This window comes from Aulonocara stuartgranti (assembly GCF_965226115.1).
Source record: "Aulonocara stuartgranti genome assembly, chromosome: 4".
In the NCBI taxonomy this organism is placed as follows: Eukaryota; Metazoa; Chordata; class Actinopteri; order Cichliformes; family Cichlidae; genus Aulonocara; species Aulonocara stuartgranti.
Window position 1 is genome coordinate 33213658 of NC_138942.1, and position 24407 is coordinate 33238064.

The window sequence follows — 24407 nt, forward strand, 5'->3', positions numbered from 1 at the left end:
TTGGCAACCCTAGTCAGGAGAACCACCGAGATAATCCATCCACGATACAAGGTTAGTCACACTGCGGCATGGGCTGGGCTGTAGGTACATCGTAAGGGTTTAAAAACTGAGCTTTAAAGTGATTAGCAGTAATAAAAGCCGAGAGAAGCCGACAGTGATCACTGACTGTTTTTAGGGGCTTGTTGAGATTAAATGGAACAAGATACCAAGCATTAAAACATGTTAAAAACACAACAGTCTTATTAAATGCAGACTGGGCCCGGAAGCAGGATTCATAATCTTATCACTTAAAGACCGGACACCGGTCATGGAGGCTAACAAGTGCTGCCCAAAGAACATCTGGATTAAGCCATACGGCTTCAAAGTTTTGGTGCTTTACAACAAACGCTCTCAGTCGCTGTTGCCATTGTCAAGCATTAGCCGCATAGACACCAGTAGTTTTCCGTCACTCTCTCGTCCTCGTGTGACAGATTGTTTTCATCTTCAACTAAACTAAGTGCTGGTTGACTATTTGCAACGATGCAACTGTATGACGTCACTACCCAGAGTGCATCTTTGCTTTTAACTTAGCGTATAACAGGTATTTGTAGAAATTTAGGTCATATACAATCATAGACTGTACCTTTCCCTTCCATACTGCAGCTCCTCTTGGTTCAGGTCTTGAATCTGTGTGGGGTTAACACAGAAAAAGAGGAAGAATCTGATTAAACTTAAGAGTTCCTCATTTAAAGTTAGTTCTTTATTCATACAGTACTGCATGTAGTTACACATTTGTCCCTATTTACAACAAGCAAATATTTAACCATACAGAAAGAAGTTATGTTCTTTACCTCTTACAAGATTTAGTGTGTTTGGTGCTGAACAGGCCATGTTTTAGAACACAAAACAGCTTCGTGCTGTAGCCAAAATCCTGTTGTGAACATGACGGGTGAACCACAGTTGGGGACAGAATAGCGAATGAACTGAAACTCGATATGTGACTGTTAAACTGAGCAGAATTACAGATTTAAATGATAACTCCATTCAGTGTCACCGTAATGTCACAGTTTTCCCCCCAATGCAGTTACTTATATATAGTTTTTATAAATGTCAACTAATCATGATTCATAATTGAAAGAGGTAATATTTTGAGCTCAAATAATGGTTTTCTTAGTACCTTCTTCAGAATGAGCACTACAACTTCATTTTATGAAACCAGTGCAAAGTAGACTTAAATCACCATATCTTTAAACAGAGCTGTTTTTCTGGCCATCTGAATGTATTGGCTCTTTTAGCTGTGATTTTGTTCTCTCCCAACTCCTGAGGGGAGTATCTGGATTTATACATGGCATCGTGTTTGGTGAGCAGGCCATGCTTTAGAACTGGAAGCAGCTTCCTGTTGTAGCCAAAATCATCAACATGGTGAGTCAACCACAGTTGGGAACAGGTGACAATCACAATATGAAACTCTGGTAATCAGAGCAAAGCTGCAGAGTTAAGTGATAACTGTCACGGGGTGGGGATAATGTGGACCCAAAGAAAAACCTGTACTTCAGCTTTGAGGATGTCCACAAAGGCTGCAGAAGACAAAGTCCATGAATAGAAACAGGTGTTGAGTAAGAATAACAGGTGCTGAGACAGAAAGGCAAAGAGAAAACCGAGGCAGTAAATACACACACGTTTATTTGGGTAGTGGGGAACACATGCGTAAAAAACCCAAACAGGTGCAACAAATCAATGGAAACAAGCTAAATGAAGTAAAAATAAACACAAAGCACAAGAGCCAACAGAGGGAAGCAGTTCAAATATGTTTCTGAAACGTGCACTGAAATGAACTTAACCTGTTTGAGCCTTTTGTACCACATATCTTTAAATTGTTATTAAAAAAAACATATTACATAACTCATAACAATACATGACATGTGAGTTAGGGTTTTTCTTTCTGCTTAACAAATAATAGATGGGTCCAAAAGCTTTTTATAGGGCACTCAGATGTCTGTGTGAGGTCAAGATACACACCTGTTTGGATAAATCTTTGACCTATGCATCTCAGACTAGTGGGTTGTCTGTAAAAGACTGAACAAAAAACCAACTGAACTCATTCAACAAACCAGCATCTAAAGCTCACTGACAACCACCCCCCTCTCAGTAAACATTGCTTCTATAAAAGTGAACTCTTTAGCCCATTTACACCAGGATTCAAACATGTGGTTAGAAGGGAAATTATGGCATCTGATTACATCTGTGTAAACTATCATAAGTATAAATTTTAAGGAACTATTACTGTTACGACACTGTTCATTCTTGTACAGTATGTATATTTATTTCTTTGGTTTTATTAAATATAAACATAGGTGGCATAGATAAATGACTCACAACATCTATTAGATTTTAGCGTGTTTTGTACTTCTGTGAAGATATATAATGTTTTAAAGTTCAGTGTATTAGATTTACAATGAAAACATGAGTGAAAACACAGGATGACAAAACAGCAAAAGAAAATAAGTAAAAACAGAATTCAGTGTCACCAACATCACAAGATATTAATCTCTATAGGAATAATAAAGAAAAAAAATCTTGATGAATAAAATCCAAACAGAGAGCCAAACTCGGCTATATTCACTGAGAATCCTAAACTCAGATAACCCTGGGACCATGACAAAACAATATGACATTACAAGTGACACTGATGTTCTTTGAATGAATCTTCTATCCATATGTAATGCACTTAAGGTTGTTTTTGTAAAAGTGAAGCTGCAGTTTGAATTCTTCATCATTTTCTCCCGGGTGTCTATATTCGTCGTATATAGAACTTTGGCTGTTGGCTGTTTTGGGTTGATGACCAATGGATACGTGACTACATGATGCAACCAGCAAAGAGCCCAGACCATCCATAAAAAACTCTAGAGTTAGAAATTGGAATTTAATATTTAACACAAAATGCTCTTGCTGTCATTTGTAATATAAACTTCTTTGAGATCTGGACCTACCTGAATGTGCTACTCGCTGTAGCTTAGGGTCAAAACCAACTTTCTGTACAGCATCTGTACGAGCCAGGAAGAAGTTGACTACTCCATTAGTCAAAAAGCATTGTGGGTAGCCAGGAAGTGAGTGGAATTTCCCCTGAGACTTTCTGTATAGGCAACCACCTTCATTTTCCTTTCCTTCCTCATATATAAGAGTAAAATAAAACTGGTTCTCTTCTACAGCCCCACCAACCTAATACGAATAAAGAAACACAACATCTTGTTACAAAATGGCTAGTGTTTCACTGCAAGCTCCAATATTGTTCAGTCGATGTTCAGGTAGACACTACTTGTCATGCTTGTTTTTGAAAATCAAATCTAGAAATGAGACTAGTCTTTCAGGTAACCTATGCATCTGTCCAGAAGCTGGTTCCACCAACTTTACTTTATTGTGCGTGGTCATAACTGCTCATCTGATCTTTGTTAATAATAGATGTTACAGTAAACCCAAAAATCTAGAATAACCTTTGTCTTCATTGATTATAAAGGATCTGCTCCATGCAAGTTATTGTGAAGTTAAGACCCCAAACGTTGGCATGCTACATGGTCCAAAAGGCCTAACTAGATCAGATGTAATAAAGGAAAAAAGGATTACATCAGTCTAACATGTGTATTTTATGGGTGTATTATATTTACATTTTAATGTTCTATTCAAATTATTTTAAATAAACTGCAAATGCTTTATGTGAGCTATTTCATTCTCACCACATCCAGTTCAGGGTTCGCCTCCATGACCTCCACAAGCTTCTCTATCTTTGTCTTCTCTGTAAACACAAAATCATCATCCACCCACAGGAAGTACTTGGTGGTTACCTGGGAAACAGCCAGATTTCTGCCTGCAAACCAGCCCTGAGGAAGGAAACATCTTTCACATCTTAATCTTAACATTTTAATCTTTTACACTGTGGTGTAATGGTGCTCTCAAGTGATCAATACAATAAAAGTCATTGTAAAGCAACACTGTTTTTTGTTTTATTAGCAAAAAACAAATTTCATCCATCCACCTTCTTCTGCTTATCCGGGGCTGTGTCACGAAAGAAGCAGCCCAAGCCTCCCTCTCCCCAGCCACCTCCTCCATGTGAAGGAGCCCTACTCTACTCTGAGCCCCTCCCGGATGGCTGAACTCCTTACTCTATCTCAGGGAGAGGCAAGCCACCCTTCGGAGGAAGCCTATTTCTCATTCTTTTACTCACTACCCACTGCTCGCGACCATAGGTGAGGGTAGGGATTTAGATTGACTGGTAAATTGAAAGCTTCGCTTCTACACTCAGCTCACCCTTCACCACAACAGACCAGTACAGCGTAAGCGGAGTGGCACTCCGCCCTTTTCCTGCTGAGGATCATGGTCTCAGATTTGGAGGTGCTCATTCCCACCGCTTCACTCTCGGCTGTGAACCGTTCCACCATAGGTCAGACTTATTTTAAATTCATACATACAAGAATCTGAATTATATCTGAGATTTATCTGGTTTTGTAGAAAATTCAAACTGACAGTTTGTACCAACATTGCATATTTAGTAAACACAACTGTGGTTCCAATTCTTGGATCTACCACACATACCTGTGCTGGAGGCATGATGTAATGTAAGATGTTTTCTCTGTGAATTGGCTCTGGTTCTAAGCTGTCATCTGCAATAATCACTTTTATGTTGTTGTAGAATTTTCGGATGCTGTCCAACAACACCTTCAGTTCTCTGTAGCGCAGGAAAGTCTTTGTGGTGATGGTGACTTGAGAACTAATGTCTAAAAGGCAAAAGAAAGCAAATTATTTTCACTTTTCTTCAGTCAATAGAAAAATTAAACAGCAGAACAGAAAAAGGTCCGAAGAAAAGGATACACACTGATCTTTCCTCTTCTCTCTGTAAGATTTCAGTCATATGTTTTACCTGCCTACACACCTAGAGCAGGCTGTATCTGGTACTGTGGGATTATAATATTATTTTATGCCATGTTAGACCCCTAATTAAAGATTGTGAATTATTATGTAGTTTTAGTTTGCATTATTCTCCTGAATTAGAAGAAGGTGATAACTATTGCGTTTGTTAAACTGATTTGCATTACATTAGACTGCTGATTTATTGTGAATGAATTATATTGTTTTATGATGCATTATACTGCTGAGTTATAAGAAATACTGTTCGCAGAAAGTCATCGCCTTATTTGTCTGATTAGAAGAGAACAGAACATGCTGGAGTTTTCTGCCCCATCTCAGCAGGAGCAGATAAACAGGGAGCCAAGGTCGTAGCTTAGGCGCTGTGTGAGAGAAGGCATGTGAATGTTTAGGCTTTTATGATTAGGTGGGGGCCACTAGAGGCTATAAGAGTTTGATCAATGCTCCACTATTTTGAGATCTGATGCTGTCTGCGTACGGTGTCCATCTCCCACGCGTGTGATCATTAAAATCATCGTTTGACTCAACCCGGCCGGACCAGTGTTGTTATTGTGGTTTTTCCTCTTGTATCCATCCCCAATTTTTGAATCCGTAACAGTTTGGGGGCTCGTCCGGTGGTATTGGGGTGGAAGTTGGAGGTTTGGACGGTCCGAGGTTGTCGAACGGACAGGCACAAGCCAGTGGTCTGACGTGAGTGGGCATAAGCCGGCTTATACAAAGGTAAGGCACTACCTGTTGAATCTATTTCCAAAGTGTGCCAAATTGGACATGATAAAATTAAAGTCTACTCACTGAAATTACTGGAAAGTGACAGTACTGAGTATTTAAAGCAGTTGGACTGCTGATTGAAGTTAAAGCAGTTGGACTGCTGAGTGAATTTAGTTTGATAGGGAATTGGTCATTTTGTGGGTTAGAGTCCCCGTTGGTTTTAAGGTTGGACCTGCGTCAGTCATAGTCTTGTTTTGGGGTGTTGACTGTTGTTTCAAAGTATTATAAATTTTTCAAGAACGGCAGTTGGACTGCTGAGAAGCGCATAGCCCAGAGGTTACGCTCCCTCCTGGCCGCGGACGCGCGACCTTGACCTGTCGGCGAACAGGGTTAGTTCAGTTTGGCTTGACTGTGGGGTACAGGGCATCCTGGAATAAGCTAGGAGTTAGAGTCTCTTTACCGTTTGGTATGAGTATGTGCGCTTTTTTGGGCAGCAAAGGTTGGACCTTGGGTGCTGGACACTTTTAAATTGAGTAAGGGACTTTAGAGACAAGGCCAGAGACTGTTGGACTGGTTAATTGATCACAAAAAAGTTGGACTTTTTCGGTTGGACCGTTAACTTAAATTTGTCGAAATTGTGTAGGCGCTAAAGCTGTCAGGCCTGAGAGTGATTGTAAATATAAGACGTCTTTGTAATATAAAATAACAGAGCTGTGTGTGAGACTGTGTGTGAGACTGTGTGTGACGTGCAGCTGCAGCGCTGCGAGCTATTTTTAGACGGTGTGTGAACATGCAAATGAGGTGGCTGCTGTGAAGCGCACAGAGGACTTTTGCTTCCTGTTTAGCGTGTTTTTGAGTTTTATAATTATGATTTGCAAACAATGATACATGCCTGTAATTAAAACGCTGATTTTGCTGATTATAATATTACAAATAAAGTTTTGAATGACTACGCTGAATGTTTGATGTTTGGCTGGGTTTTGATATAGAAGAGACAAATCGTGCATGATCTAGACCGGCACTTCAGTCGGCAGAGTAAGATTGAGTGATAAATACAGCTGTGATTTGTTTCAGTTTTGTGGTGTGAAGCAGGATTTATAAGATTTTTAAGTGACTCTTGGTTCAGCTCAATAATATAAGCAGTTAACTTTGATTTACTTTTAGTTTTATCATAATATAGGGTGTGATCAAGCACGAATTTCAGCACTGGTGGTGGTGTAGTAATTTCATTTTACTTAGATAAAAGGCATGCTTATTTCAGGGTCGTGCTGAATTGAAATTTCACCTATAGAGGATCTTCTTTACATGAATTGCATTGGTCACAGTGAGTACGAATAGATGAGTAAATACAACGAATTTTCTTGAGGGTGTGTTTCTAGGGATAATTATGACTGGTTTTATACATTCATATTGAGGACGGAGGATTATGGCTGAGAGTGTGGAGAGAGGACATGAAGACGGCTTTGCAGCTGCTGGGTGGAGTAGCTGTGTGTGTCATATGAAGCAGTGTGTGTGACAGGAACTTTGCATGCCCATAAAAGGCAACTGCCTGACTGTGTGAAGTATGCACCAAGAGAGAGAGATAGTAAAATCTAGGCAGATGAAGCGAATGGATGTTTTCAGAAAAGAAATACTAAGTGAATGTTTTAGTGTGTTAATACAGGTGGATTTCTCTCAACCTGGAAACGATGGCGGTGCGTGCACACGCAGCGGCTTCTCTCTCTCCCAAACAAACTACTTTTTCGTGTTTTTCGTCCTGTAAGTTGCAGTGTTTTTGTAAGTCATTGTCGCGTCTATCTGTGTGCAAGCAAGGATATGCCCGAACACTTCTTCTCGACATCGGCAGAAACAAACTTTTTAAGTTAAATTCTGTGGACATCGAGAAGCTGAAAGATCTGGGTCTGCTCCGAAGGCCTACTCAATCACCGACCTCCACTCCTGCACTTCGCCCACAATGGATGCGCCTCAAGCGGTGTGAGAGGAAGCAGAAGAGGGGTAAGCGCGGTGGCATCCGAGCTAGGCTAGCGGCTAGCCCACACAAACCCGCCATCCCCTCTATCGTTCTGGCCAACGTACGCTCGCTAGAAAATAAACTGGACGACATCCGACTGCTACGTTCATCTCAAAGGAATGTAAAGGACTGCTGTGCTTTTGTGTTCACGGAAACATGGCTCAGCGACAGTGTCCCGGACCGCGCCATTCAGCTCGACCAGCTAACATGCTACCGTGCTGACAGAGTCATCGTCGCGGGAGGTAAGACCCGCGGGGGAGGACTTTGTGTTTGCATCAATGATGCCTGGTGCCGCGATGCTGTTGCGGTCTGCAAACACTGCTCACCAGTGCTGGAGTTCATGGTTATTAAGTGCCGGCCATTCTATCTACCGAGGGAATATACAGCCATACTACTGTGCGCTGTGTATATCCCTCCCTCCTCCAATGTCAACAACAGGAGTGAGGCACTGAATGAACTGTACCAGCACATCAGTGAGCAGCAGACAGCCCATCCTGATGCTTTTCTCATCCTGGCTGGGGATTTCAATCATGCAGACTTAAAGTGCGTGTTTCCAAAAATACAACAACACATAGACTTTCCAACAAGGGGAAATAACACACTGGACTTTGTTTACACCATCCAGAGAGGAGCTTACAAAGCTTTTCCCCTCCCCCACCTCGGCGCCTCAGACCATATCACTGTCATGCTAATGCCTGCTTACAGACCGCTCGTTAAAGTCACCAAACCGGTTCGTAAGCGGATACAAGTGTGGCCAGAAGGGTCTTCAGAGGCTTTACAGGACTGCTTCAACACCACAGACTGGAACATGTTTAAGCAGGCTGCCACCTATAACAACACCACTGACCTCCAGGAGTACGCAGAGACTGTTACTGCCTACATCAACAAGTGTATTGAGGATGTAACAGTCACGAAAACCATAACTGTCCGGGCCAATCAAAAACCATGGATGACAGGAGAGGTCTACAGGCTGCTGAAAGCTCGGAATGTTGCCTTCAGAGATGGAGACGAGGCGAGCCTGAGGACAGCTAGGGCCAACCTTTCCCGTGGCATCAGAGAGGCTAAGAGACAGTACTCCAGGAAAATATCTCATCACTTCAAAGACAGCAGAGACTCACGGAGCCTGTGGCGGGGCATTCAGACCATCACAGACTACAAGCCCCCACCACAGACCTGTGATAGCACTATCCCCCTGCTGAACGAGCTGAACACTTTCTTTGCTCGCTTTGAAGTCCAAAACAGCACCACTGCACAGAAGACCCCACCCCCTCCTGGTGACCAGGTGATGACTCTGTCACCGGACAGCGTGAGGAGATCCCTCAGCAGGATCAATGCACGTAAAGCTCTGGGTCCTGACAACATTCCTGGTCGTGTACTGAGAGACTGTGCAGTGGAACTCACTGATGTCTTCACAGACATCTTCAACATATCACTCATCCAGGCTGTCGTCCCCACATGTTTTAAAGCCACCACAATCATTCCGGTTCCAAAAAAGTCATCTCCCTCCTGCTTTAATGACTACCGTCCTGTTGCACTTACTCCCATCCTGATGAAGTGCTTCGAACGACTAGTCATGCAACACATCAAGACTGTCCTGCCCCCCTCCCTGGATCCCTTCCAGTTTGCGTATCGGCCCAACCGCTCAACCGATGATGCTATTTCCACTGCACTCCACTCAGCACTCACACACCTGGACAAAAAAGACTCATATGTTCGAATGCTGTTCATAGATTTCAGTTCAGCATTCAACACTATAATCCCCCAACAGCTCACTCAAAAACTGGTCCAGCTGGGGCTCAACACCTCACTGTGCAACTGGCTGTTGGATTTCCCCACCGGAAGACCTCAAGCAGTACGGGTCGGCAGTAATACATCCAGCACCATCATTTTAAACACGGGGGCCCCGCAGGGATGCGTGCTGAGCCCCCTCCTCTTCACTCTGCTGACCCATGACTGCACTCCATCATACAGCTCCAACCTCTTCATCAAGTTTGCGGACGACACAACGGTGGTGGGTCTCATTAGCAACAGGGATGAGACCGACTACAGAAGTGAGGTGAGACGCCTGGCCACGTGGTGTGCTGACAACAATCTCTCTCTGAATGTGGAGAAGACAAAGGAGATTGTTGTGGACTTCAGGAGAATGCACACCCAACATGCTCCTCTGACCATTGACGGAGCGTCTGTGGAGAGAGTGAGCAGCACCAAGTTCTTGGGTGTGCACATCACAGAGGATCTCTCCTGGTCGTACAACACCACAGCACTGGCCAAGAAATCACAGCAGCGTCTCTTCTTTCTCCGCAAACTAAGAAGAGCAGGAGCACCAGCCCCCATCATGCACACTTTCTACAGAGGCACCATTGAGAGCATCCTGTCGAGCTGCATCACTGTGTGGTTTGGAGCCTGCAATGCGTCCTGTCATAGAACCCTCCAATGCATAGTGAGAGCTGCAGAGAGGATCATTGGTGTCTCTCTCCCCTCCCTCCAGGACATTTACAGGACCCGTCTCACTAAAACAGCCCTTTGCATAGCGGCTGATCCCACGCACCCAATGCAAAGCTTCTTCAAGCTGCTGCCGTCAGGGAGGAGACTGCGGAGTCTCCAGGCCAGGATCAGCAGACTGAAGGACAGCTTCATCCATCAGGCTGTCAGGAAGCTTAACTCCCTCCCGATTCTGCCCCCTCTCCCCTCTCTCCTCCATGGTCTCACTGAACTCTGTCACATACACACACACACACACACACTCTCTGACTCACTCACTGGCCTGCACCAGTTACCAGTCACCTTGTGGAGCATTGGACTGCCATTACCTCATAAGACTTTGTTGTTACACTATCTCTTACCGTACATTACTAAATCTCCTTTTGCACTATTTGCCTATTTGCACTACTCGGTTTACACTCAATGTCATTTACCCTTACTTGAATATTGTATATTGTATAGCTTTCTTGGTATAATCGCATTGTATTTATTTAAATTTTTACTTTTTAATTATTTTACTTGCATTTTTTAATCACTCTCTTATATTTAAATGTTCTTTTGCTATTTCATCTAGGGTTTGAGAGTAACGAAATTTCTATTCTCTGTATGTCCTGTACATGTGGTAGAATTGACAAATAAAGTTGACTTTGACTTTGACTTTGACTGAGTACAGCGGCAAAAGCATAAACAGAATTGGGACGACAGACAGACCAAGCTTTGGCTCAAAATTACAGCTTGACCTCACTTTGTCCCCACCCGTAAAAGAAGCTTAAAGGACATCTTCTCCTCCAGTTATCGGTTACCATCACTGGAAATTTTCAGGCAAGTTTTTGGCTGAATTGTTATTGGCACCATGTGTCCCTGAATGTCACAAGCAGGCTCTGACTCCTGGCTGAAGACATGGAGTGCTGTTATTTAAGGTGGGAAATCAAAATTTGGGAAACAAAATGTTTTGTTTTTGTTTTGTTTTTTCTCTTTATGCTTGATTACAGGCTGCTTTGTCAGCCCGGAAAGCCGAGGCTGACCTGGACTCCTGCTCTCCCCCTCTACCATCTTTGCTCTCTCCTCTACCATCTTTGATGTGACCCTGACCAAATGCTACAGCAGCTGGACCCACAACAACAACCTGAAAACGTCAACAGTGCTGCAGGAAAACGATCTCATGCAGCGGAGACGGAGAGCGTTAAATCCAAGGCCCGTTTCACTACACGGGGGAGATTTCCGGACAGCTTCAGCTGACAGAGCTGTGACGAGACGCCCATTAAGCCCGGAGGAAAAGTGAGGCCGAGCAAGACAATGCTGACCTTAACAACTCTGCATTAAAACTGTGCAGGACAGTGACGAACCAACACGGATGATCGGGCAGCAAAAAGGGCGTGCCAGAGACAGGAGGAGTAACTGAGGTCAGGAGGCACCTCAGAATGGACAAAAGCACCAGAAGAAAATAAGCTGAAGGCACAGGTGTCGGGGCTCGGCCAGGAGCTGACCTCTGAGAAGAGCCGAACAGCAGAGCTGTAGAAGGCCGTGGAGCAAAGCAAGGAAAACATCAATAAACTTCAATCTGACGTGTATGGAAAAGACTCTGAGGTTTCTGCCCTCAGTAAGAGCTCAAGGCATCAGAGCAGAAACTGAGCATGGCTCAGGAGGAGCTGGCTGCTAATCGAACCCATCAGTCAGGCTTGGAGTCCCAGACGCAGGACTTGAAATCAGGCCGGAGCTTGCTGGAGCAGGAGGTCGCCAAACCTGACGAGAAGCTCCAACAGCAGGAGCAAACCCTGAAGGAGCTACAGAAGCAAAAGGGTCAAGTTAAGGAGGAGCGGAACAAGGAGAAGATGCAGGACACTGGAGAAAAGGACTGCCTCAATTGGGGCCAGAACCAGTATGGATAGAACTTTGAGCAGCAGCACCAACGGATGCAAACGGACTGAAAAGGAGGAGGGCAGGACCCCAGGGCACACCTCAGGCCGTGGTTTACCCAGAACACCAGAACAGGAAAGTGATGAACACAAACACACAAACACACACATCTACATGCACTGACTCAGAATGAAGAGAAACACACATATGAACACATCTGCACTCGTTGATTGAGTGAGAAATGACACACACACGCACACAAATCGAAATGCTGATTCAATTCACTGAGAAGTGATCCACACACACACACACATGCACACGCTTGTGCAATGAAGAGTGACACACACGCTGATGCAATGAAGAATGCTTTACTAACAAATGCTGCACACAAACATCCCCAAATACAGAATCTGTTACAACAACAAGAAGCCATTGATTGTTTATTGGTTAAATGCAGTTCATGTCACCCAGAAGGCATTTGTGTAGATTTAGGGGACAAGGTCCAAGGCAGTTTGGTTATGAAAACAATGTCTGTGCCTGACGTCTGTTTATGGCTTAAGGCCTCCACTGAATTGTTTACTGTGCTTCACACAGCCTGATAAGGAGCAGTGGTACAGAGTGAAAATGATGAATTAACGGTGTGAGTTTTATTTCGGAGCACCACATTGTTGTGAGTGAGATTTAATTGAAGGAGGAACACACTGAAAAAAAAAAAGAAAAAAAAAGGGGCCAGCCCTTGGATTTACGTAAGCATCTCGCGTGTGTTTAACACAATTGCCTCAGGCTTTAAAGATCTGTACCAAATCCAACAACTCAATTTGTTCTCATTGAGATGACACGATACAATCTAATAAGAGTGGTTAGTTGCTGAACTCATGGAATTCACAACACCGCATAAGATTTCAAACTACAGGAAAATCACTGGAGTTATAAGAGGCAGACAATGACACACACACCACATGCATGCTGTTGCTATTTATTGTGGATTAACCTGTCAAGGGCAAGAACAAAAGAATTCTGCATCAAATACAGGAAATCATATCTTTCCTGTATTTCCTACATTGTTGGCATGCTGGTTAGTGCTGTTGCTTGACAGTAAGAAGCTCCTGGGTGCAAGTCCACAGTCTCGCTAGTTTGCAGTGGTTTCTCTCTGGGTATTCTGGTTTTCTGCCACAGTGAAAAGTCATGCAGTTATTAGAGCTAGGTTACTTGATGATTCTAAATTATCCATGAATGTGTAAACGGCTGTTTGTTTCTATCTGATAGACTGGTCAGCTGTCCGGGGTGTACCCTGCCTGGCAACCTATCACTTCAGGGTTATTTCTCAGCCCTGGTGCAACCAGGATAAAGATAGGAGGATGGTAGTTGTTGAAGACCCATTCAATTTTTATGGCAACCAGGATCTAGACTTTGTTGAACCGTAGGCAATATGAAGACAACATGTAGTATTTAAGTGACCAAGTAGTATTTGCATAAAAGTTACTGAATAGTGTTGAAATAAAATGACAGAATTGTGAAGAATTAGAATATTACAAGAGCTCAACTTACTCCATCTGAACATGTTTCAATCGTGTTTTATGAACACAAAATGCACAGGTTTACTGAATATGAAAAGGTTGTGTTGATTTAACTCAGTTGTTTAAGTTTCTGCCAAAGCAAAGCATTTGTGTGCAACCAGTGTCCACTATTGAATTAAGTCAATTCAACATGTTTTTGTCAGTGCAAAAAGGAGTTACGGTGCCTGTATTCCTACACAACATTGTCCCGGGAGGGAGAAAAACTTTCTGGTGAAGTTTTGGTTGATTTTTGGGTTTTGCTTGACACTAGGTTGATTCTATCAGTGAGGTTTGGATTGTTTTCTTTCTCTAAGAAATAGAAAGATGGTTTTATGCTTGGACATGTTTGCAATAGGCCCCAGTATTTGTTATTATATGAGTATTTTATTGGTTACGTTTGTTTTTGCCTTTGTTACAGTGCACTGAAATAAGAACATCTGAGAGGTGTGATCCACCGGTGGTGATATTTTGGTATTTTGTGAGCTCCTGATTTAACAAATCAGCTCTTTAATCCAGGCCTGAGAGACTGAACTTTAAAGCGCTATAAAATATTCTTACTGAAAACAGTCGCAAAGTATTTTTTTCCATGATTATAATGGGCTTGGGAGAAATTCACTGATATGTGACATTGATCACATGAGAAGTCCTGAGCCTAAAAGGATTGCAGCGAGTCAATCCAGTCCAAAAAACAAGGAACTGTTTTCCTTTTAAAATGATGACGTCATCTTGCTGGTGAGGGAGGCTCGAATAGGTTGCGCGTGAGACTCCACTATCAGCAATATCTGGTATGAATGTGTGTGTATGCATGTGACTGGACTGTGAAGGACTGACGACTAAAAGTTTTAACTGACTTGATACTGAGACAAAAACGGTGCCGACTTTAGGATTAGTAAATGTCCACAAACAAGTCACCCAGCCTGTAAAAGAAGGGTGGATGTTGTGTCTTGCTTTGTTTAGTTTTTGCAAGAACAGAAGGATGACAGAGACTAAAGAGCTGTAGCTTCACAGGAGTGTGAACTGCAGACTTAACCCTTTGGTTGCTAATTTTGAGTTTCTGATGTTTGCATTAAGAAAAGTGTGTTTTAGTAGCTGTGTTTCGATTAATATATCACATTATATTGTTGGGAAGGTTAAATGCTAAAGTGAAGAAAAGGTTTGATTTCACTCATGACTGAACATGTTATTATTAACCATAGCGGGCCACTGTTAAGAGTCAATTAACTTTTATAGAGGAAAAAAAAAAGCCAAAAAACTCTATTAATATCTACTGATAACAAGGAAATGTTAGGCTTGTCACATTCAAAATGGAGATATGTAATGATAAACACTGGTCCCCGTCTTTTAGGTCCTTTCATTGAAATAGTTAATAATTTAGAAAAGTAGAGATATAATCGACAGGGGCATGTGATAGGAGGTGGTGCTGCACAAGAACAAGAGCAAAATGAAGAAAAATTATTGTGTTTAGCTTTGATAAATTCAAATTAAAATGTACCATTACACTCAGAGGATCAATATGAAATTCAATATATGCTAATTTTGTGTGTGAGCACATGACTGATAGCTGTTCTGTCCTGAGCTTTTGTTTTTACAGCACCCGCTTGACCACACCAACAGTTTCTCGCCACCAACAGGGGGTACTTGCAAAGAATAGGGAGGAATATCATCAAAACTGGGATAGGTAAGCCCCGAAGGGGGTGATGACACCATAAATTTCACTTATGGTCAAATTCTCAAAATTTGACCCCAAACTTGAAAATTCTTCAAACATTTAGAGACAGAGTGGATAAACATAATGTCGCAAACCACATAAGGATGGAGCATTTGAATCGATAAGATGGTGAAATAACACGCAGGAAAAATATTGACCATGTTGATTATGTTTATTCCAGTGTGCAGAGATTGGCTAATCTGACCAGGAAATGTTATAAAATGGATTGTCGGAACAGTCAGCGTTAAAGTCACCTTTGACAGTCCAGACCAAGGTTATTATCGTTAACAAAAACTAACGAAATAACGAAAACTAGAAGTGAAAAAACATTAACGGAAATAAAAAGAAAAACAAAAAAGGAAAACTAACTAAAACTGTAATGAGTGCTCACAAAACTAACTAAAATTAACTGAATTTATAGCAAAAATGTGTTTAGTTTTCATTGATGTGTGCGTGTCATACAATAGTCAAGGGTGAAGATAAAGTTTCGTTTCCAGATTTTTTTCTTGCTGTCTCATTATGCCAGCAGGTGGCAGCACGTTAGTCGAGTCGTCATCTCACATATGGTTCGCCCAACAGGGGGACAAAGGACCTAAGGGGTAAGAAGAAATGACCCGGCAACACTGGATTACAGGGTGTAGGTGAGCTCTTTATTCTAAAGAGCTCATCAGGGGGAGTGTGAGATTATAATATTATTTTATGCCATGTTAGACCCCTAATTAAAGATTGTGAATTATTATGTAGTTTTAGTTTGCATTATTCTCCTGAATTAGAAGAAGGTGGTAACTATTGCATTTGTTAAACTGATTTGCATTACATTAGACTGCTGATTTATTGTGAATGAATGATATTGTTATATGATGCATTATACTGCTGAGTTATAAGAAATACTGTTCGCAGAAAGTCATCGCCTTATTTGTCTGATTAGAAGAGAACAGAACATGCTGGAGTTTTCTGCCCCATCTCAGCAGGATCAGATAAACAGGGAGCCAAGGTCGTAGCTTAGGCGCTGTGTGAGAGAAAGAATGTGAATGTTTAGGCTTTTATGATTAGATGGGGGCCACTAGAGGCTATAAGAGTTTGATCAATGCTCCACTATTTTGAGATCTGATGCTGTCTGCGTACGGTGTCCATCTCCCACGCGTGTGATCATTAAAATCATCGTTTGACTCAACCCGGCCGGACCAGTGTTGTTATTGTGGTTTTTCCTCTTGTATCCATCCCCAATATTTGAATCTGTAACAGCACTTACAAATAATAAGCATTTCATGACTGAATCTTGGTAAAAAGCGCACTCCTACCTGTCCCTATGTCGTACAGGACTGGTATATGAGGCTGTTTGATGGCAATGGGGAACACCGCTTCATGGTTTTCAAACTGGAATGTGGCTATAGAAAAAATGGAGAAAACAAAAGTAAATTAAGAAAACACTTTTCACTGTTACCTGAATCCGCCTGCATTTAATGTTAAAGATGTTAGAAGTTTACATTCAGAGCAAAGAGAAAGCCATTAACGCTCATAAACAAAAGAACATACAGATATCAAAATTTGAAATTGTAGGTCATTTATCATTTCTTACCAAGGTCTCCAGTGTTTATATGGTAGATAGTGCTGGTATACGACACTTTGGCCAGCAGGTTGTTGAGGATTACCAGGTTATTGGATTCAATTATCAGTTTGTTCTCACCAGAACCTGTGAATTAATAAAAAAATCAAGAATTTCACAACAGTCTTACAATAACTTGGTTAATATGTTAATGTGTAAGAGCCAAGCAACTTCGTTTTGTGTTGTAATGATCGTATAACATAGTATGACTATCATACATGATACTCAATTTTTACGTGTCTAAAGCAGTGTGAAAGTTTGCTTAGCCAGATCAGCTTTACCATATTTGCTTGACGACCACTAGGAAAAGGAAACATTTTTACTGACCCTTCCATGAAACAGGAGAGTTGGGCTAAAAAGAACACATCATCAAATGCCCCATACACCTTAGAATTTAAACTATTTAATTTTTTCACCAGTTTATAAATAAACTTTAGTCCTGACAGTCAATTCTCACCTTTAACTGTCACGTCTTGATGTTGTATTTCAGTTGTGAGGATGCCTTTAGACACACTTAAGACCACCTACAACAAAAAGACCTCAATAATGTGAAGCAGAATATTGATACCTATACAATCATCTAAACAATAATAGCTACACTAAGCTGTATATGAAACAGGCTTAAGTTACTCTGATTTTCTTAGGTATTGCAGATTGAACTATGTCTTAACTATATACCCTTACTGGTACAGTGTGCAGATAGTGCAGAACACAGGTTTCACAATCAGGTTTCACAATCAGAAAGCATTTCAATGAAAATCATGTTTGTTATGAAATATTTGATGACAATGGAATGCCTTTGGCTATGGAGGTACAGAAGGTCATCTGCTAATTGGAAGGTTGGTCGGTTGATCCATGGCTGTTCCTGTTAGCATGCCAAATATCCTTGGGCAAAAGACTGACCCCAAGGTGCTCTCCAACTCTCTCAGAGTGTGAACGTTAAAGCATAGCGTTCTTGTGTGAATGGGCAGATTAGGCATGTTTTATAAAGAACTTTGAGTGCTCTAGAAGAGTAGAAGGCGCTATATAAGAAACACTACAAATGCCTATGGGAATATCTACTAATTTGATATATGAGGAAAATGAGGAAAATAGCATGGAAACTGATGCTAGTTTTTTTAAATGACACTACTGCTAAATATCCTTTATGATCACTGAGATTGAACTAAAATCACATGACATGTTTAAGACCTGGTGTGGGCAGGCCTTTTTAGAAAGCTGTTTCTGATTTTGCTGATTATATATACCAATCTATTTGCTACAAAGTTACCAAGTTATTTGAATAATAGTATGCAATATTTTATGTAGTCCATGCCATAAAATCAATCTTGGCAAACTGAGATTAATATATTAGATTAGCAAGATTAACACCAAGATGGCTGCTGTAAAATAATAATGATATAAAAAAAAAAAACACGTGTCTTGTCCATAATCAGTTTTGCAAAATTATCGATGTAATTTTTTTCTGTCCTTGTTTCACAAAGAGAAGGATCCAAGCTAGCATCAGCTGTAGGATCACAATCGTTGCATTTAATGACATTTAGGGATTTGAAAGTTAAATACATCAGAATCCCCCTTGAAGTGTGAACTTTACACTTTCAGCAGCCATCTTGATTAGACCAGGCAACATCTACTATGCTTTACCATCAGTTAGATATGAAAGCTTGTTTCCACCACTGAAAAAAAGTATTAATGAATTGATACTTTTTGGCAACTGATTGGCAAAAATGATACAATTTTGAGTTATCTCAGAATTGTGACTTTTTCTCAGAAGTTAATACGATGAAAATGCCTAACTTGAAATTTTGAGATAATAACACAAAATTTTAAGATGACCAATTTGACTTTAAGACCATCATTCTTACTCATAGATGATCGTTTTTTGTTTTTTTGTGGTGGAAATAAGCTTCCATAGTGGCATCAGTGTCAGAAATCCCCAACTCATCTGTGATGTCACACCAACCTTGTAGCTCTTTCTTTTTTCTGCATGCAGCCCTAAAGCTGGAAATGAAATCAGTTCTTTCATGAGAAGACACATAATTAACTCAAATTTAGAGTTTACAACAAGACTAAACTTTGCAAAGCAAGTAGATTAGGTAAGGCCAATGGTTTGGGGTATCCAGATTTATGTTTTCTAAAAAGTGTTTCACACATTCATACAGTGCTTTAGACTCTATAGTTTAAACACTTTACCTCGCATGCATGTTCACTTAAGAACCACCTGGTAATCTAATAAGCATTTTTTTGGGCAGTGGGAAGGAGCCAAAAAAATCATGAGAAAACCTACACAGGCCCAGGGTACAGTGAACATTCTAGGAGAACATGGAAAACCCCACGATCCTCTATATAGAAATCACTTAAGCCACAGATCAAAGTGAGATTAATTTGGCGGTGTGACGTTGTAGCCATGCTAACCACACCTTCCCTAGCTATTTCAGTAGCTGCCAGGGCGAAGAAGAGGTGTGCAGAGTACAGCCACACAAATGCAATAAATATGTGGGGGAGCACAATAAACATGAGCTTCCCATGTTTGATCGTGCACACAGGGATTATTTTGTCCACGATCATTTCATTCAATTTAATAACAGTAAACAGTAACAAAGTGCTCTGTATATTAAGCCCAGTATACCTGGTATGACAGTGGAGGTCAAAGGCTGCACTGTGTAACCCTGGATAGGATACTGCAGAGGAGAGTTAGGCAAGGCAAACAACAGTCTGGACAGTACTGAAGTTGTCCTGTTGAAGAGACGAGGTGTGAGCAGAGGAAAAGACAGATTACCTTCTTGACTTATAACATGAAATACAATTGTTCAATTTCTGTCATTTATATTTGACACACACACACACACACACACACACACACACACACACACACACACACACACACACACACACACACAGTAGACGATTAAATGGTCAAAACCCACAAGTTTTATACTGCTGTTCAATTCATGACATGCTGATGCTTTGGAAAATAAAATTTTCCAGCATTCTATCCATGGAGCTGGTACCTGTTTTTGTTCAGCTGAAACTCCCTAGCTCGTCGCTGCTTTAGCTCCTCACTTTGCTCCTTAGGGAGGTGATCTTTTAGGATATATGAGTCTTGAGGACAGGTGCAGGAACCAGGTAGAGGTCTGGTCACAGATGACCTGGAAACATGGCTGTAGGATAAAGATGCTGAAGAATGGCTGTTATATAGAAGTCCTGTATGGTTAGCACTCCATTCTTTAATACATTCAGTGTTTGATTAGTTTGCTGTTCAGTTTCTAAAGACCCAACCTAGGGAAGTTCAACTTGATCTCTTCTCTAACTCCAAATCATAATGTCATCTGCAATCATCCAAATCCATGTAAACTCCTGGCAGGCCTCATCCATCAGACTATCCATCACCATTGCAAACAGTGGAAGGAGCTCAGAGCTCATCCCTGATATATTCCTATCCCCACATTGAACGCTTCAGTCACTCCAACCGCACACCTCACAGGTGTCCCACTGTCTTCATACACATGCTTCTCTGTCCTCATTAAATACAAAACTTTCTCTCTCAGCATCCTATCATGTTTTCTTTCACATCATAAAAGACACAGTGCACCTCTTTGACAGATTGACCTCCTATATAATTCTCCATCATCAACCATCCAAATACTTTTTGAGGCACTTGATATAGTTTGCAGGTATATTTGAATGGACATGCAAGACAAAGCAGGTTATAAAAAGTGTGTTTCATGGTATTGATATTGACTACCTGTGCCTGCCTGTCATTGCTTTCATTATTGTTGAAACTACTAATATGAATATGAAAAAGGATGGTATTTCTTTGATCATTCTAAACAATTTATTTTAGAAATACTGCTAAAAAATATCAAATGTTACATAGAATAAATTAGAAGCAGGCAGAATTCATATCCACACACAGAGAGTTGGTTTCCAAAAGTTGATTCTGTTCATCTGGACGTAGCGTTTTGTGGGAAAAACATTTTGTCACTCATCCAAGTGACTTCTTCAGTCTCAGCTGACTGCAGGTTGGGGAAACCTGCAGTTTAGTTACCTGGATGATTGAGCATGCATCAAGACAGAGAGTTTGTTATACCTTCGTTCTGGTGTAGTGGGAGTGATGTTGGGTGGCTCTCCACGATATTTACTAAAATCTATGAAATAGAACGCCATCAGGATCATCAGGCAAACAGCAAAAAGCAGCTGAAATCTGTTGAAAAACATCTGTGGAGACAGACATACGCAAAAGCACTAATGTTATAGAAAGTTAACAGAGCCCTGAGCCTGGTTCTGTTGCAGATTTCTTCCTGTTAAAAGGGAGTTTTTCCTTCCCACTGTCGCCAAAGTGCTTGCTCATAGGGGGTCATATGATTGTTGGGTTTTTCTCTGTATGTATTATTGTAGGGTCTACCTTACAAGGTAAAGCACCTTGAGGCGATTTTTGTTGTGATTTGGCGCTGTATGAATAAAACTGAAGTGAACTGAAGCTTGCCTATTCTGCTTGATTTTAATAATATGATGCCTTCAACTGTCAAGTTATGCATACTTGTTATTTTAGTAATATTTTACTATTTTACTATTTAGTTGTAAGTTTTCCTTGAATGTTTTGAAAAGTGCCTATAAAAAATAAATAAAATGTATTATTATTATTATTATTATTATTATTATTATTATTATTATTATTATTATTATTATATTGGACTCAAAGCACATGCTTTCAGTGCAGTAGCTTTCTTTTAGTGCAGTATTTGATTGCTCCTTGGCAGAATCCTCTACCTCTAATTCAAATGAGTCTTTTCTAAGTAAAGGGTACATCTGACTTAGAATAAGTACTTATTACATTACTTAGCCATGAGTGTAAATAAACTACACTAAAAATTCTGTCAACTTGCAACAATATCAAGAACAGAAGCGATTGTAATGGGTTCCAGTTAAAGCCAGAAAAACTGGTTTAAGATGTGACTGCTTTTGTCTATAGTGTAAGGCATCCCCTCCTTTTATAAACAGGAAGGACAATCAGTGAGAAAGACAGAGAAAGCTCCTCTGCCTGGCTCCTCAGAGAAACCCAAAATAAGGGTGAAGAACACGTGAACATAAGAATTTTCAAATTCTGCTAATTGTGTGGATGTAAAATCTGATATATAAAAATCATATAATATTGAATTCAACACAATTCATTTAAAAACAATGATGAGACATTGACAAACAAACATATTCCTCTCCACTGGGGACAGACAATGTAACATAATCTCAAAGCCTCATGTTGAGGTACTGTCTAAAAAATAGCAGTCAACAAATACTATTTCCATTTCTGACTACAAGGTCAATACACATAAAACTATTCTTGTTTCATCATATACAGATTAGGAATGTTTTTCACGAAATCAGAATTTGCATACTAGCAGCTGCCTCTTCTCTCACTCACAAAATGCCTGTTATGGAGGAACAGAAACCTGAGAAACATTGAAAACAATGTGTTTGTGCTTGTCACAACAAGACTTACGAGAGTACCTCATGTTCAGCCACTACGATGAGGTAATGTGATTGCGGAGATAAACTTTAGCACCAATTTCTTCCCAGTAAAGTAAAAGTTGGCTTATAATACACAGCTTTCCTGAAAAGCAGCAGCGTTTGTCTTTCAAAAAACAAAATCCAGATATGTCAAATATCCACTAATACTTATTTTAAGACAGAGCCTGAGGGGAGTCCTGTTGCCACCTGCATGCGCACCTCAGTCAAATAGCCTTTATAGTTAAAGCGTGAACACGGTTCTCCACTATGACAAACCTCCGCCTTGTGAAAGATACAGAATTAATACAGACCTTTCCCAATGGCAGCAGGGTGTGGCTTCGTGTTTGATTCTCCAAGCCTGACCAAAGGTAATTTCAATCATGTATGGGGAAAAGCAAATCCAAACATGTTAAATGTCGAGCAACACTTGTTTGAAGACAGACGACAAACCCCTTGGGGGAGTGTCTTTCCTACCTGCCTGCACACCTCTATCAAATACCCTCGGTGCTAAGGTGTAATGTACAGCCTACCTGCACCACAGACTTCCCCTTGTTGCACTGTAAAAAGAGTTCTAAAAAGAGACTATCAAAAAGCACCAGTAGACTGTAAAATCCAAAATAATACAGGTCCAAATGACTTTTACAGAAAGACAAGCAGAGATGCCATCACCCCATAAACTCATACACACACAGCGTCAACAAAACAGCTTCCTCCATGATTTATCAGTTCAAAATAAATAGGACCAGATTAAAACATACTATTTATACTGCCCATCTGCACTCTACATGGTAAATTTACCTTCCTGCGTTTCTTCCTGACTGAAGAACTGTAACATATTATTACTTCATTTGTTAAATAAATATCTACTGGATTACCAAAGATTAGCTGACAATGACAAGTGGTGAAAGACTTTTTCAAAGCATTCCTTTAGTACAGTACAACAGTACACACAAAAGTTAACACATAAAACTGTATTAATGAAAATTCTGCTTAAAATACCAAAAATAAAAATGAATTAATACTGCTTGAGCTCATTTTAAATACTTATATTCTGTTTAATGTCCAGCATCCAAGCATATGTTTGCGGTGGCTGTCCTGTGAGGACCACGTAGCTATGATAAAACAAACAAACCAAAAAGACAATTGTTCACGAGCTGAGAAGCAGAACTATCATAAATATATTAAAACACATTAATTTAAAAAAACAGCTGAATTAAAAGCATTGAGCTGTATGTGACATGGATAATAACCTACAGGGGGTTTGAAATATGAATGGAAAATGAAGGTGAAGCGTTGGCAAAACAGCTGGTTAAATGTAGTACGAAATCAGACTGATAGAGACATGTACATGCTTGATACAGACTGCACTGTAAAAAAAGTCAGTAAAATATACAGCAAAACACCGTCAAATTCCAACGGTAATGGAACGTAAAACCAAAAACTTCCTTTTACTGTATTAAATAGATTGAATAACCGTTAATTGTGAGACTGGATAAAACTTTGTTTTTTACTGTAATAAAATGTTGAAATTATAAATATTTTCTGTGAAAACAAATAAATATGCATACATTTTACAATTACATATTGTAATGTTGAAAATGTCTGAAAAACTTAGATTTTACGGTATTATTTGAGTAAAACTACATCTTTTGGGGTTGTGCACATTGGAATTCACAGTATAAAGCTGTAGATTTTTAAGCAAACAAAAACATTCATTTTTACAGAAACAAGATGTTAAAAAATAGGGTCCACCGTAATAATACAACCAGTACATACCATTAAAAAAAAGCAAATATCAGCAGTGAAAGACAATAAAACTGATAGTATTTTTTTATTTTAAAATTCAGATACTGATATACAGATTAAAAGTTAGGCCTGCAGTATATCATTGTTAACCTTCTGATAAAAAAATCAACAGCAAAAGAAGATGTTAAAAATAAAGTTTATGATTGTGAATAAAATTGATTTCAATAATCTTTTTTAATTATTATTTTAAAACAACTTTATGTTGTTGTGTTTCACGCCATATTATCAGACCACCTTAAGTGGGTCCGCCTTAAATTTTGAATTTGTGTGATC

General features: G+C 40.3%; 1 pseudogene across 1 annotated transcript; it reads right to left on the bottom strand.

Moving 5' to 3' along the window:
* Positions 1-1642: 1642 nt before the first annotated feature.
* Positions 1643-22818, bottom strand: LOC309704697 (beta-1,4 N-acetylgalactosaminyltransferase 2-like; annotated as a pseudogene). Its single transcript, XR_014280867.1, has 12 exons — positions 22640-22818; positions 20914-21041; positions 19835-19984; positions 19453-19559; positions 18787-18824; positions 17281-17347; positions 16797-16910; positions 16519-16605; positions 4567-4748; positions 3711-3854; positions 2970-3198; positions 1643-2882 (listed from the first exon to the last, which is right to left on the bottom strand). The product of XR_014280867.1 is annotated as a beta-1,4 N-acetylgalactosaminyltransferase 2-like (transcript).
* Positions 22819-24407: the final 1589 nt, after the last annotated feature.